The sequence below is a fragment of the Elephantulus edwardii genome, unplaced genomic scaffold (assembly GCF_000299155.1).
Source record: "Elephantulus edwardii isolate Elephantulus edwardi_28Jun2011 unplaced genomic scaffold, EleEdw1.0 scaffold00013, whole genome shotgun sequence".
In the NCBI taxonomy this organism is placed as follows: Eukaryota; Metazoa; Chordata; class Mammalia; order Macroscelidea; family Macroscelididae; genus Elephantulus; species Elephantulus edwardii.
Genome location: NW_006399763.1, coordinates 2,162,568 through 2,178,761, shown reverse-complemented (window position 1 = coordinate 2,178,761; position 16,194 = coordinate 2,162,568). Strand labels below are relative to the sequence as shown.

The following is a 16,194-nucleotide window of genomic DNA, read 5'->3' as shown; positions in this document are numbered from 1 at the left end:
GACCCAGAGGGGGGAAAGGGAAGCAGCTCCCCACCCCTCAGTGCTGAGGAAAAGGCACTTGGCTCAGTCTCCAGCTTGCATCCATCCATGAAGCAGATGGGGGTGGGTCTTGAATCCCTGGCCCCTTTTAAGGGCCCTGCAGTCGCTCCTGGTTGAGTTTCTGGAAAAACCTTCTGCCAAACTCGTAAGTGCTCATCATGATGGCACAGGAGGGGGCGGCCTTGATGATCCTTGGGAGGAAGCCTGCAAACAATCCCTTGGTCCCTGACTCAGCTCAGATCCTCCGCAGCAGCACCCAGGTAGAGTCCACACGTGGAGGCCTCACTCTCACAGCCTCCATCGCTCCCAGCTGGACCTGGCGCTGAGTCTTCACAACATCAAAAGGCAGAGTCAGGGTGGCTGCCACCGTTCCTGAGATCCCGCCAGCTAAGAAACTGATGCCCACAGATGTCTGGTCATTTGGCCTGGACCCACTTAGCCAGCTCTTCACCAACTCGTAGTTGAACCAATATAGAGCCGAGAAGGGCACATCCCGAAGGGCAGTGGGCGCCCAGCCCAGCCACAGAGAGCGCCAGCCTCCCTGAGCCACTGCAGCCTGAACAGAGGCCCTCAGCTCCCGGTACAACACATGCTGAGCCTGCAGCTTCGTCCGCACCAGCTCAAGGGGGCTAATCACAGTCACTGTGACCAATCGGGCCAGAGCGCCAGCCACCATGGGTACATAGAGGTCAGAGGTCAAGTTTAGCCCAAACAGGAAGGTCTTGAGTTGGTCATAGACGGTGAAGTAAATGGCGGTGGCCGGTACATTCATCACCAGGGTGGCTGGGAGGCCACTCCAGAGGGTCCTGGTGCCTTCATGCCTCACAATCTTTACAAAGGCATCCATGGTGCCAGTGAAGCGGGTGGTTTCCTGAAAACAGGTGGCACAGCGGGCCCCATTTGGCTCCACGACTCCATTGCAGTACAGGAGGCACTTCCCAGCAGGTTGGAGAGGGGTCGACAGTTTGGTGTAGATGCTCCACAGTCTAGAGGGAGGTGTTGGCTCACTGGCTCCTGAGGGGCGCTGGGACTGCAGACGCACCTTCACCACGTCCAGGGGTGTCATAAAGAGAGAGGTGACTGTCGCCCCAGTGCCTGAAGCCACCATCTGCTGAAGGAGGCTAAGGCCCCCGGGTTCTTGGTCAGCCATCTTTAAGTTTCGACCCTGATTCTAGGCCGGTGCTCGCGTGGCTCGGGGCCCGGGGCTCGGCGAGACCATAGCGGATCCACGACCGCAGCAACGACCCGCGCGTTCTCCTCGCAGAGGCCTCAGTAGACCTCCTTGCTCTGTTTTATGACTGCTTCCTGGTGTAAATATAGATTTTGCACGAACACAGTCAAGTGTTCTGGAAATTTAATTTTCCTCAATTTTAGCCACAATTTGCTGTGATCCACACAATCAAATACCTTTGTCTAGTCAATAAAACACAAATAGACATTCTTCTGTACTCTCTGCTTTCAGCCAAGGTCCATCGGATGTTGGTAATAATATCCCTAGTGCCATGGCCTCTTCTAAACCCAGCTTTTATTTCTGGTTATTGTCTGTTGATAGAGTGTTCCAATTGTTTTTATATAATCTTCTGCAGGATTTTTCTTAAGTATCATATTAGTGATATTGTTTGATAATTGCCATCTTCTGTGATTACCTTTCTTGGGAATAGGAATGCATATGGATCTCTCCAAGTCAGATGGCCAAGGAACTTTCCTCCAGATCACTTAGCACAACATGGTGAGCACATCCACGGCTCCATCTGTTTGTTGAAACATATCAATTGGTATTCCATCAATTCCTAGTGCTGTATTTTTTTGCCAGTTCTTTCAGAACAGCTTGGATTTCTTCTTCATCAACATTGTTTCTTGATCATTTGCTATTTCATGAATTTTTTCTGTATCATCCAATTCTTTTGGTACAATGACTCTGTGTACTCATTCCATCTTCTTTTTTTTTCCACATAGGAAATGTTTTATTTTTTTTTTCATTGTTGTAAATTTTCTTCTGCCCTCTCCTACCCCAGCCCTCCCCACAATGCATCCCTTGTTCCAGATTGTTATCATACATATGCCTAATCATATATTCCTTTCAGTTCTTCCCCTAATCTAATCTAATGCAATGTTCATTATCTGTCCACTTTTTCCCCATTCTCTCCTCAACCCACCATGTCTGTCCTATTTTTTAACAGTGGTGTTATGCAGTATTTGTCCCTTTGTGACTGAGATATTTCACTAAGCATAATGTCCTCCATGCTCCCTCATGTTTATAATGTTTTGTGAGTTCATTGTTTTTCAATGGTATGTGTTTTTAAATTCCTCTTTCCATCTTCTTTTGATGCTTCCTGGATTATTCACTATTCTGCCCATAGTACCTTTAAGTATTGCATCCTGAGGCTTGAATTTGTTCTTCATTTCCTGCAGCTTAAGAAATGCTGAGCAAGTTTGTCACTATTGGTTTACTAACTCCAAGTCTTTGCACATTTTGGCACAGTATTTTGCTTTATCTTTCCAAGCTGCCCTTTGAAATCTTCTGTTTGACTCTTTAACTTCCTGATTTCTTCTGTTTGCTTTTGTTTTGGCTTCTGCAATACTCAGAGTCTCCTCTGACATCCTTCTTGGTCTTTTCTTCATCCTCTGTCTTTCTGACTTTTATTTTATAGCCCAAATAATAGAATTATATTTTGTGTATGTGTTTATTCTTTCTATTTTAACAAAAGTTTACAGAAAGGTTGAATTTTCTTTGTTGATGACATTCTTGATATCATGTCACAGTTCATCTGATCTTTGTTCCTTAGTGTTTAAGGCCTCAAATCTGTTCTTCAAACAGTATTAAATTCAAGTTGGATAGATGCAAGGTCATATTTTTGGTTCTTGGGGATTTGTTTTAATTTCAGCGTGACCTTGCATAGGAGTAGTTGATGGTCTGTTCCACAATCAGCACCTGGCCTAATTTTCATAGTTGATATTGAGCTTCTTATAGAACATAAACCTCAGGTGTCTCTTCAGCTTTTGCCCCAATCAACAATCAAAATTACTTTTTTGGCCCTTGGCCTATGGGACACTGAAACAAATGCCAATGATATTAGGAAAAGCAAATATTGAAACCACTTCCAAGGTTAGGATATCTCTAGACAGAAGCAAGTTTCAGGACAATCATGCCATCCAACTGGATGAACTTCATCAGCCTTGGAGGGGTAGAGGTCTTTACTGGCACCCTCAGCTGGGCTGAAGAGAAGGGCAGCACAGGTTGACCCATCCTGTAAGACTAGCTTAATGAATAGTTCTCAACTGGGAATAATTTTGCCACTCAGAGAACATTTGGTAATATCTCCAGTGGCCCCCTCCCCCAAATTGTTAATAATGCTTAGTTGCAAAGCTCTAGGCTAGTAAGAAAACTGGGTTCACACTCTAGCTCTACATTTAGAGCTATGTGACTTTGGAGGAGTTATTTAACTTCTCTGTGCTTGCTTGCACAACTGTAAAATGAGTCAGTATCCCTGAAAGTTGGTGTGAGGCATAAATTAAGCCATAGGGTGTAAAGTGTTTAGGTTAGTGAATGGAATATGGTCTTGAACTCTTCCTCCCTGGAACTCCTACTCAAGGACTATACTTTCTGTACCACAGACTACACTGAACAGTACTTAAAAGCTGAAGACAGAGCCCACACCCTTGCCCTACCCCCAGATAAATTCTCTCTTCTACATATTTTCATTTATTTCAACTGATACAGCTCCAGCCTCTTACCTGTCCTGGTTAATTTTCTGGAAGAATTCTATTGTGTCATTGATACTATCAACATAGCCTTCCACAATTGTGCCCACCATGCCTGGTCCTCTGAAAGTCCCAAGGGCTCCCCCTGGATGAGTTGCAGTCATCAGTTTACATTTTTAACATGAGGCTGGCTTTTTTAATGACAGCTGTCTTCTGCCCTTGGCTACTTGAACCTCCCAACTTCTTTTCCAAGAAGTAGGAGGCCTAAGGAAGAAAGTGTCCTGAGTGGGCATCACAAAGAACAGGATGTATGACCACAATGTTCTAGATATTAAAAAAAATGTTTTCCAATTACCTGACGATTCAGTATAACAAAACTCTGCTTATCATGAGAGTATGTGAGGTTTTAAACAAATGCAAAGAATCTCACAGTCATGTTTTCAAGGAAGAGATATGCATTGCCAAATCATGAAACCCACTTCCCCTTGCCTTTTTGGTTTGGACATTGGGCTGATTCACTCTGTTCTTATCACTCTCTAAACTCCTCAGTTTATGGAGTGAAGACTAAGGTACACTTGAGTCAGGCCATGGTCTTCTCAATCATTTGCTATCCATCAGAGAGCTGAAAAATGAATTAGGATGACAGAAAAGACTTGATGTCTTTGAGCTGTGGCGCTAGAGAAGAGACTGTCCCATGGATTTACCAAAGAACAAACAGATAAGATTTGTAGAAAGCTTAGTCAGAATGCTCCTTGGAGGCAAAGATGGCTAAGCTTCATCTCTGACACTTTGGTCATGTAACTAGATGAGGCTAATCCTTGGAAAAGGACATCATGCTTGAAAAGATGGAGGTTCAGTGAAGGAGAGGAAGACTGCCAATGAGATAAATTGACACGTTGACTTCAACAATGGACTCTAGTATGTCAGAGATGACGAGGATGAAACAGATAGGGAGGGTTCAGGTCAGCTCTTCATAGGGTCACTATGAGTCCTACTTCACTCAGCCTAACAACAACAACGACAACAATAAACTCCTCAGGGTGGGCTCTGGTGGCATTGCTGTAGGGAATTGTGCAGCTCACCCAAAAGTCATGTCTCTCTCCTGGTTTGACTCTGCCAGCACTCCTAGGCAGAAAAGTGGACATTCTGTCCCTTGCAATTTATATCCTCAGAAACCCAATGGAAGGTCAGCTAGGAGTCAATTCCAACTCGATGGCAATGAAAGAGACTCCTCAGAGAATATCTATAGCGCTGATGACAAACACAAAAGGGTACCCTTACTACCAGAAATACCATTTCAGTTTCCAAGAACAATTTCACTTCCAAACTTTCTTTCCTAAGTCCCTGAGGAACCCATTTAAACATTTTTTCCAACAGACCTCTGAGAGAATCTTTTAAAAGTTAATGGCTTTAATTTGGTCCAATTAACCTCACACTGGGCTAACTTCTGCCCTTCACTAAGAATTGGCAGCTACTGCTGACTCCAGGTACAGCAGTGGGCAGGTAGCAGTGGAAACTAACTTGGCAAACCAAAGAGGAAAATGTTAACCAGGTCCTCTGAGCACGAGCTGAAAATAACCCGACTAAGGCATGCTGATCAAAAGCACACATTCAACCCAGAAATCTGCATGAGAGCTAGACAAGAAAGAAAGAAGAAAAAAAAAATAGAAGAATTGCAAGAAGAATTAGAATGTGGCTGAGGCTAGTATGTTTGTTTCCTTTATATTGTCAGGTGCATTTTGCTTCCAGAATGTAATGAATAGACAATGTTACCTGTTCTCTGCACCAATTTCTTTTAACTTATTAAAAAAACCCTAAAAACCATACTTAGTTTTCTTGGATGATCCTTCACTCTAAGTTTATTCTTTAAAAAATATTTTGAGGCTGCCCTTGGGAGCTCTGGTGACTTAGTAGTAAGGAGTTGTACTGTAAATTCAAAGGTACATGGTTCAAATCCACTAGCTACTCCACAGGAGGAAGATGAGCAATCTCCTGTATAATTTACAACCTCTGAAAACCTGCTGGAGGATCAGCTGTGATGGTTTCACAGCACCAATGATGAGGATGCCTTACAATGAGAGAGTGCCTGGTTAGTGAAAACAGTTTATATTCCTGACTAGGAATGGAAAGATTGGAGGTTTGAGTCCATCCTGAAGCACCACAGAAGAAAGGCCTGGTAGTAGACCTCTAAAGCATCAGCCGTTCAGAATCCTTTAAAAACAGTTCTGCTCTGACATACGTGAGGTTGCCCTGAGTCAGAGCTGCCTCAGTGACTCTGGTATCCAAGGAGGCCTTCTCACTTTTCAGTGGGAACTCTGGGAGCTCTGGAGCCCTAGACATAGGGAGTTGTGCTGCCAATCCAAAGTCAGCAGCAGTTCAATCCACCAGCTGTTCTGGAGAAGAAAGATAGGAAGTCTCCTCCTGTGGGATTTACAGCCTCTGAAAACTCACTGGAGAGTCAGCATGAGTCAGTTCCAACTTGACAGCACATAGCAAGAACAACAACAACACAAGGATTTCACAGCTTGGAGAGCCTCTTCTTACCTAGCATTCTTTTTTTGGTAGGGCCCCTTCATCTGGAGATGTGCTTTTCATCATATGCATTTGAGCAACAGTTTTAAACTTGGACTGTCGTGTGTCTTCAAGTTGGAATTGACTCATAGCTGAGCCTCTAGCAGGTTTTCAGAGGCAGTAAACCACACAGGAGGAGATTGCCCAATTTTCTTCCATGGAGCAATTTGGTGGATTTGAACCACATGCCTCTGGGATATTGCAGAATATCTTCTTATCAGTAGGTCACCAGAGCTCACAATTGGTAACTTAATACTGAGAAGTGCTAGTGCCAGGCCTAGAGCATCTGATGTAGTTCCTCCTCTTCTACTAGGAAGAATCAGGATGCATAGAAGTTTACCAAACTGTTTCCCAGAACCCTGGGGTACTGTGTGAAAAGGCAAGGGACACAGAGAAGCTGAGCAATTTCATCCCCTGACTATATTTGTTACCAATACAAAAAAAAAATAACACAAAACTGATCCAACAGAGTGTGGAAATTATCGAACAATATCATTAATACTCCATGAAAGCAAGATCCTGCAAGAAAATGATCCCAAAATGCCTGGAACAGCACATCAACAGAGAACTGCCAGACATGCAGGCTGGTTTTAGGAGAGGCTGTGATACTAGGGATATTATAGCTAAAGTTAGATGCCTGAAAGCAGAGAGTACCAGAGGAATGTCTATCTGTGTATCATTGACTATGTCAAGGCATTTGACTGTGCATCACAACAAATTACAACTAACCTTGAGGAAAATAGGAATCCCAGAACACATGATTGTGCTTATATGAAACCTATTCTTGGACCAGGAAGTAGTAATCCTCGGAACAGAGCAAGGAAACATTGCAAGGTTTAAAATCAGGAAAGGAGTGAGTCAGGGGTGCATCCTGACACCATAAGTTTTCAGTCTAATCTGCAGAACAGATTATACGAGAGGCTGGGCTCTATGAGAAGGAATGTGGCATCAGGATTGGAGGAAGACTCATCAATAACCTACATTATGCAGATGACACACCTTGCTTGCTAAAACTGAGGAGGGCCTGAAGCTCTTGTTGCAGAAGGTCAAGGACTGGAGCCTTCAATATGGATTGAAGCTCAGCATCATGAAAACAAAGATTCTAACCACTGGACCAATTGGCAGCACCATGATAGATGGAGAAGAGATTGAGGATGTTGACAATTACAATTTGTTTGGCTCCACAGTCACCACCATTAACATCAGCAGTCAAGAAATAACAGATTCTTCCCAGTGCAAGGTGCTTTTTTTTCTTTTTTTAAATCAGGGACTGCTTCAGAGTACTAAGAAGTAACAATATCAGTCTAGAGACTAAGGTGCACCTGATCCAGACCATGGTCTTCACAATTACTTGCTATGCATCAGAGAGCTGGACAATGACTAAGGGTGACAGAAGAATAATGGATGTCTTTAAGCAGTGGTTCTAGAGAAGAGTCTTGAACATACCACAGACTGCCAACAAAGCAAATAGGTCTGTCTTGGAGAGGGTGAAAACAAGTTTCTCCTTAGAAGCTAGGATTTTGAAGCTCCATCTCATATACTTTGGGCAGGTGGCCAGGAGAGACCAGTCCTTGGAGAAGAACACCAACCCTGGGAAGGGTAGAGGGATAGCACAGGAGAAGATGACCCCAGATGAGATTGATTGATACAGTAACTGGGACAATGGGGGTAGGTGTTTCAGAGTCAATGAAACTGGCTCAGGACAGGGCAAGTTTCAGAGCTGTTGTGCATAAGGTTGTTAACATATGTATTGTTGTTGTTATATGTCATTGAGTTAAACCTAACCCATAGCTGACCCTCTAGTGAGTTTTCAGAGGTAAAAAATCACACAGGAGGAGATTGCCTGCCTTTCTCCCTTGAAGCAGCTTATTAATTAGAACAACCTGTTTTGGGGTTGGCAACATAACTCCTTACCCACTAGGCCGTCACAGATAGATATAGGTATAGGTATAGATATAGAGATAGAGCTAGATATAGATGATACAGAGATACAGATAGCTAGAGATAGAGATAGATAGATACAGATAGATATAGATATATATAGATGATGATATAGATACAGGTATAAATATAGATAAAGGTATAAATATATATCTCACCATTCTTGTCTCTAAGGAGACCTTAGTTGTGAATTTCCTCCAAGGCAGCATAACTTGTTCATTCTTTTGGAAGTTTATGGGATGTTCAGTACTTTCTCTAGCACCACAATTCAAAGGCATTTATTCTTCTTCTGTAGTCCTTATTCATTGTCCAGTTTCTATATGCCTAGGAAACAATTGAAAATGCCATGGCTTGGCTCAGATGTACATTAGGTTTTGTTTTTGTCTTAATTTATTTTAATGAAAGTTTACAGAGACTTTGGATTTCCATTCATTCATTGTTGCACACTTTCCTCCCTGCCCACCCCTCCCTCAGTTCATTTTTCTATTTAATTGTTATACAATCCCCTCCACCTCCCCAGTCCACTCCACTATTCAGCTTTCATTCTGGACTCTTGTCATATCAATAATACTTAATCATATATTCCTCCTAAACAGTTCTCTACCTCATCTGTTACAATGCAGTATACATTACTTACCCCTTCTTAGTTTCCCCGCAACTCCAATGTCAGTCCCGCTTTACAACAGCGACACTATGCAGTATCTGTCCTTTTGTGACTGAGATATATTACTCAGCCTAATGTCCTCCAGGGTCACCTATTTTGTATAATATTGCATGAGTTTCTTGTTTTTCAATGCAGCATAGTATTCATTGTGTGAATCTACCACAGCTTCTCTATTCATTTGTTTGTCTGTGGGCAGTTAGGTTTTTTCCAACTCTTTGCTATTGTGAACAAAGCAGCAATAAACACGGGTGTACATATATCTGCTTGGGTGGCAGTTCTGGTTTCTTTAGGGTAAATTCCCAGTAGTGGAATTTAGTAGTAGTAGCTGGGTCAAATGGTATTTCTTTAAATTTTGCTATTCTTACTGGGGTGAGATGACATTTCATAGTTTCGATTTGCATCTCTCTTAGAGCTAGGGATTTTGAACATTTCTTCATGTGTTTGTTGGCCATCTGAATGTCTTCTTTGGTAAAGTGTCTGTTCATATCCTGTGCCCATTTTAAAATTGGGTTGTTTACTTTTATTTTGTTGTGCACATTAGTTTTTAAACTGACACTCCTGCTTTCTAGCACTTTGGAGAGGTTTTGGGAGATTTCCCTAATGTAACACGTCCTTTGATTTTTTGAACACTGATGCTTTTCTCCATCTATCCTCATGCTGCTTATTGGCCCAGTGGTGAGGATATTTGTTTTCTTAATGTTGAGATGTAGCCCAGAGTCTTTCTCTAATCCTGATGCCGCATTCTTCTTCACAGAGCCCAACTTCTTGAATGGTTTCCCAGTTATTATTAATCTTTAATAAAGATTAAATAGATATGAAGAAACTATACAACCCTGACACACACCTTTCTCAATTTTAAACCGTACAGTGCTCCCTTGTTCTATTTGTATAACTGCCGTGGATTTTAATTAATACAAGTGTCAATATTGGTTTGTTGTAACAAATTAAACATACTAATGGAGAAGAATAATAATAGAAGAAATGATGTACAAGGAAAGGGGTATCCGAGGGCTGTGCTTTCTGAATAGTTTTTCTATAAACCCAAAACCTCTCTAAAAATTAAATGTATTTAAAAATGAACAACAACAACAACAAAACCAACTCATTGCTGTCAAGCCAGAACTGACTCATAGCTGACCCTTCAGGCAGTTTTCAGAGGCTGTAAATCACTCAGGAGGAGATTGCCCATCTTTCTTCTGCAGAGAAACTGATGGATTTGAACCACCTGCCTTTGGGTTGGCAGAGTAACTCTTTACCACTAGGCTACCAGAGCTCCCTAAAAAGTGAACAAACATATACATAAGAAAGCGAAAAGGCAGTGCTGTTGGTTGTATTGAAATAAAAGTAGGAGAGGATGTGGAATTGCTCATAAATTCTAGGCCACAGCTAGAAGGCTTCTCCAAGTGAAGTGATGAAAGGGTAACTGTGCCAGCTGTAGGAGTGTACTGGAAATGTCTTTCCCAGTTGCAACTAATTTATTTTGTAGTAAAGCACAGTCAAGCATTCGGTATCCCAATTTTACCACCATTCCTCTGTCTCCCACGTCTGCAGTAGCATCACTCTCTAGTTGTTTGGGCAGCTGAACTGTGGAGGAGTTGAAGCTGGGTAGGAGGGGCAGAAGAGCTGACCAGGAGGGCCCAAGAGGCTCTGTACCTCCCAGACTGCTCAGGCCAGACCTACCCTTGGCCCTCCACTGTGGGTTGACCAGTGTGTAGTCAGTCCTGCTCATGTGCTGTCTGGAGAGGCCACCCTCTTCCTCCATTCCCCCTATCTGCGGGAAGGATGTGGCTGTCTGTTCATGAAAGAAATATCATTAAAAATGGATCACAAAAGGCAGCCCTTATGGAGTGTACTTACCAAATCCAAAGGAATCTGACCTCCTCTCATTATTGGGAGGGAGTTGAGCCTGGCCTTGAGTCATCCCAGGAAAGAAAAGCCACGCCCATATGACCCATCTCAGAGGCCTTAACCTGGTCAGGCAGATGCCTGGAGCCACCTGAGAGATAAAATCCAGCCGGGCCAGATCCTCCAGTGGTGAACAATGGGCAAAGGCTGTGGCTCCACTCCTGTCTCCGCCTGTCACACCTCGAGCCCAGGAAGTGGATGGCTGGCAGCTGCCCCTAGGAGGTTTCCGCAGCAGTCTTCCATGAGGCTTCACCATGGAATGTTTCTTGGCCATCTTCTCCTGGCCTCACCTCCTTTTCCAGAGCATTCTATTCTAGTGAAAAGGAGCTTCTCACTGTGGCCCGGTTTCCATCCTGCCCATATCACCTGTGCACACAGGATGGACTCCCCTCACTGCCCCTGCAAGAGGGGTCTTGCTGTGTTCTGGGGAGGCCTGTGGCACTTGGACCACGTCCTTCCTCCCTTTCTGCTTCTCTGCTTGAGTGTTTCCCTTTGCATGCCTAACCCTTCAGGGGTTGTGAGCCCAGGGATGGATGTAGAGAGGAAGGACCTGTTCCTCCAGGTGCCTGCCTTCTTTCAAGCTTACAAATGAAGCACGCAGCATTGCCACCTCTGGGGACTGGAAGATGACTCAGCCCATCCCTTGAAGCACCTGTACCATTCTGGGCATGCCCTTTGTCCCCTTCCTCCCTTGGCAGTTGACCTTTCCAGGGCATCTTGGGGCAGCAGTCATAATCTTAAGGTCATGAAGCTCAGGGCAGAAAGGGCAATAGCTTCAGTGGTGATGGTAAAAATCATAATGACAGACAGGAAGGAAGGCAAGAGGAGTTGTGGGCAATGTGGGAGGGAGGACCAATCCTAAGAGGTCGCTTCAAGTACTTAATGATGAGTACCACTCATGGAATACTTGCTTGAGCAATGGATGGCGTGGAGTGCCTCACGTCTACTGTCTCACTCAGTCCTCTCATTGATCCTTGGTGATGATAACTTTTAGTATCATGTCCTTTAAGTAACTTGCCTAAGGTCCCGTAGCTGACAGGGGACAGAGCTAGGAGATGAACCCAAGTCTGTGTGACCCCAAGTCCCTCTCCTCTTTCTCCCTTCTGTCTCTTGCCCACCATACAGAGGCTCTTAACCTTCCTAATTTTCTATTCTGGGAAGGATTTATACTTAACTAATTGCCTGCTAAGCTCATTGAGAATGACAGACACCTGTTAAAGCTTAGGTGTTACCTGTGGGGGAAGGAGAAGATTTGTGTTTTAATAGGAGCCTGAGTGAAAAGGTATCAACCAACATTGACGGAGAGCAGAGCTCCTGGAAGTGAAGTAGGCTCTGCTGACAATATTTGCAGTCATTACATCCTTGCTTTATAACACTGCTTCTCAGACTTCAGTGGGAATTGGAATCACAGCACAGCTTGTTAAAAAGACATTCTGGGTCACACCCCAGACTTTCTGATTCAGTAGATCTGGGGTGGAGTCTGGGAATTTGCATTTAAAACACATTCCCAGATCTTATTGATGATGCTGGTCTCTAGGCCACACTTTAACAACCACTACACTATTGCAACCCCTTAAAATTAGAAGGACTCAATCCAGTTCAATGCATTGCCTTCGAGTGGAAACAGACTCATGGCTGATGGTCCAGAGTGTTTTCAGAGACTGTCAATCACACGGGAGTAGGTGGTACATCTTTCCCTCACAGAGCAGCTTGATGGACTTGAATTGTCTGTCTGTGTGTTGGTAGCACAACTCTTTGACCACCAGGCCACAAGACCTTCCTTAAGGAATAGATAAGGTTAGAAAAAGCATTTTTATTTTATTTTTTAACATGAGATATACAAGGAGATGTGTGAGGAGATGAAATACCTTGTGATTGGGAGCGCCTTGCTGCTAGGTGTTGCCAGGTCGACTATGACTCAGAGCAACCTCATGACCAATGGATCTGAACCTTACCCTACACTCATCAACTTTTATCTACTTGAGCCTGCCTGTTGTTACACTCATTGCATCAATTCATCTCATTGAGAGTCTTCCTCTCTTTTTCTGACCCTCCACTTTTCCAAGCCTGATGATGTCCTTCTCCAAGGACCTGTGCCTCCTAACAACATGCCCGAAATATGGGAGATGAAGAGTGACTATTTTTGCCTTCAAGGAGCACTCAGGCTGCACTTTGTTCAGGACATATTTATTTGTTCTTTAGGCAGTTTATGGAATATTCAGTACTATTATCCAGCACCACAACTGAAAGGTATCATTTTTCTTCTGCCATCCTTAGTCACTGTTCAAATTTCAGATGTATAAAAAGTAATATAAAAGACCATTAGATTCACCTTAGTATTAAACTGACATCATTGTCCTTTGGCATCTCAGAAAGATCTTTGATAAAAGATTTCCCATTTCAGTAAGTTTTTTCATTTCCTAACTGCTGGTGCTGAGGCATTGATTCTTAATTCAAGCAAGATTAAATCATTGGCAACTTAAATCTTCTCTCCATCTAGTTTGATGTTGCCTATTGTTCCAGTAGTGCAGATTTTTTCTTCTTGATGTTGAGATGTAGTACATATTAAAGGCTGTAGTCTTTGAGCTTCTGTAGCAAGCACTTCAATTCCTCCTCACTTTCCAGGAATGCAGCAAAAGTTACTGATGAAAAATAACTATGAGATATCATCTCACCCCAGTAAAAATAGCAAAATTCAACAGAGCTGCAAACAACAAATGCTAGTGAAGTTGTGGGAAAACTGGAACCCTTATTGGTTGGTGGAAGTGTAAAATGATGCAACCATTATGGAAGGCAGTATGGTGCTTCCTCAAAAAGTTGGAAATAGAAATACCATTTGACCCAGCAATTCCACTACTGGGAATTTACCCTAAAGAGACCAAAACTGCCACCCAGGCAGATATATGCACACCCTTGTTTATTGCTGTTTTTTCATAAAAGCAAAGAGTTGGAAACCACCCAAGTGCCCATCGACAAATGAATGGATAGAGAAGCTGTGGTATATTCACACAATGGAATACTATGTTGCATTGAAAAAAAACAAAGAACTCATGAAATATTATACAAAATGGATCACCATGGAGGACCTTATGCTGAATGAAATATCTCAGTCACAAAAGGTCAAATGCTGCATTGTGCCACTGTTATAAAACAGAGTTGACATCGGGGTTAGGGGGAAACTAGGAAGAGAGGGAATAAGTAATGTACACGACATTGAAACAGATGAGGGAGAGAACTGTCTGGAGTGAACATATGATTAGGTATTACCTGCATGACAGGAGTCCAGAATAAGAGCTACATAGTAAAGTGGACTGGGGGCTGGATTGTATAAGAATGATTTTTTTTTCTTTTCAAAGAGAAAAATGAACTTGTGGGGAGGGACGGGAAGGGAGGAAAATGTGCAACAATGAAAGAATAAAAATTCAAGTTCTCTATAAATTTTCATTAAAATCTCAATTAAAAAAAAGTTACTGATGAATCTTTCTCTGATCCTGATTCAATGTCAGCAGTGAAAACCAGGCCAGGTGCTGATTGTGAAACAGACCACCAATTATTTATGTGCAAGTTCAACTAGAAACTGAAGAAAATTTAAAAAGTCCACAAGAATAAAAAGTATAATCTTGAGTCTATCCCCGTAGAATGAAAATATTATCTCAAAAATAGATTTGAGGCACTGAACACTAAATGATAGAAGACCAAAATGAGTTGTGGGATGACATCCAAAAATAAAGCAAAAAGTCATTGCAAAGACAAAGGAGAAAGAAATGACCAGAATGGATGTCAGAAGAGACTGAAAAGAGCACTAGAAGATTGAGAAGCCAAAACAAAGGGCATAACAGGATGCAGTAAAAGAGTTGAAGAGAAGATTTCAAAGGGCAGCATAAGAGACAAAACAGAGTCTTACAACAAAATGTGGAGAGAGCTAGAAGTAGAAAATTAAAATAACTTGCTGAAAAAACTGAAAAACAAATTCAAGCCTCGAGCTGTAATATTGAAGGAAAATTTTGAATGATCCAGGAAGCATCAAAAGAAGACAGAGGAATGAAAAAGATGAAGGGAATACACAGAGTCACTGTACCAGAAATTGGTTGACACAGAACAGGAACCAGTGGTTATGAAGGAAGAACTTCCATCTGCATTGATGGCATTGGCAAAAAATAAGGCCTAGAATAGATGGGACACCAGTGGAAGTGTTTCAACATACAGATGCAACCCTAAAGTGCTTACCAGTCTACTGCAAGATATTTGGAAGACAGATAGCTGGCCAACTGACAGAGAGAGACCCATATTTGTTCCCATTCCCAAAAAAGGTGATCCTACAAAATGTGAAAATTATTGAACAATATAATTAATATCACATGCAAGCAAAATTTTGCTAAAGGTCATATAAAAATGGCTAGAACAGTATATTAACAAAGAAGTTCCAGAAAGTCAACTGGATTTAGAAGAGGCCGTGGCACTAGGGATATAATGACTAGAAGCAGAGAATACCAGACAGATGGCTATATATGTTTTATTGACTATGCAAAGGCATTTGATTATGTGTGCTAGGGCTAACACACTGAGAAGAATACGAATTCTAAAATGCTTAATTGTGTTAATAATAAACCTATTTATAGATCAAGAAGCAATTATACAAACAGAACAAAGAAACACTGCTTGATTTAAATCAAGAAAGGTATGTGACAGGGCTGTATCCTTTCTCTATACTTGTTCAATTTGTATATTGAGCAAATCATTCAAGAGGCTGAAAGGGAGCTGGCAATATTCAAAACATAAGGGGAGATGGGTTAAGCTCAATAGTTAAGCTTAATCAAACAAAGGAAAAGTTGTTTGTTCCTCCCACCCAGAGATTCCAAGTGAGAAGAGCCTGGTGATTTGCTCACATGAAAATACAGCCCAAGATCAATTATCCATTTAGGATAAGATTGCCAACAGCAACTTAAAAGATTATGAGGTTAGTGAGTTTACTCTAAAGGTGGAGGAACAACTCTGAAAGAGGGGGTGAGAATTCAAAGAATATAGTCAGTGCCACCAAATTGCACATGGAGCAGTTACTGAATTGGTGCATGTTTGCTGCTCTGTGTATATTGTCAATGACAACAACAAGAAAAAAATTCTAAAAGAAAAAAAATATTTAAGCCTAAAAAAATCCTATGCAGACATTCTACTCTGTCAAATGGAGTTACTATGATTTGAAACTGACTTGATGGTGCCTACAACAATGTCTGTTTAGAGACTAAGGTGTGCCTAATGCAGTCCATGGTCTTCGCAATTATGTATTATGCTTCAGAGAGGATGAAGGATGACAGAAGAAGAGTCAATGCCTTTGAGTTGTGGTACTAGAGAAGAGTCTTGAGCATACCATGAAC

General features: G+C 42.2%; 1 pseudogene; it reads right to left on the bottom strand.

The window, feature by feature from the left end:
• Positions 1–127: 127 nt before the first annotated feature.
• Positions 128–1,189, bottom strand: LOC102875717 (annotated as a pseudogene).
• Positions 1,190–16,194: the final 15,005 nt, after the last annotated feature.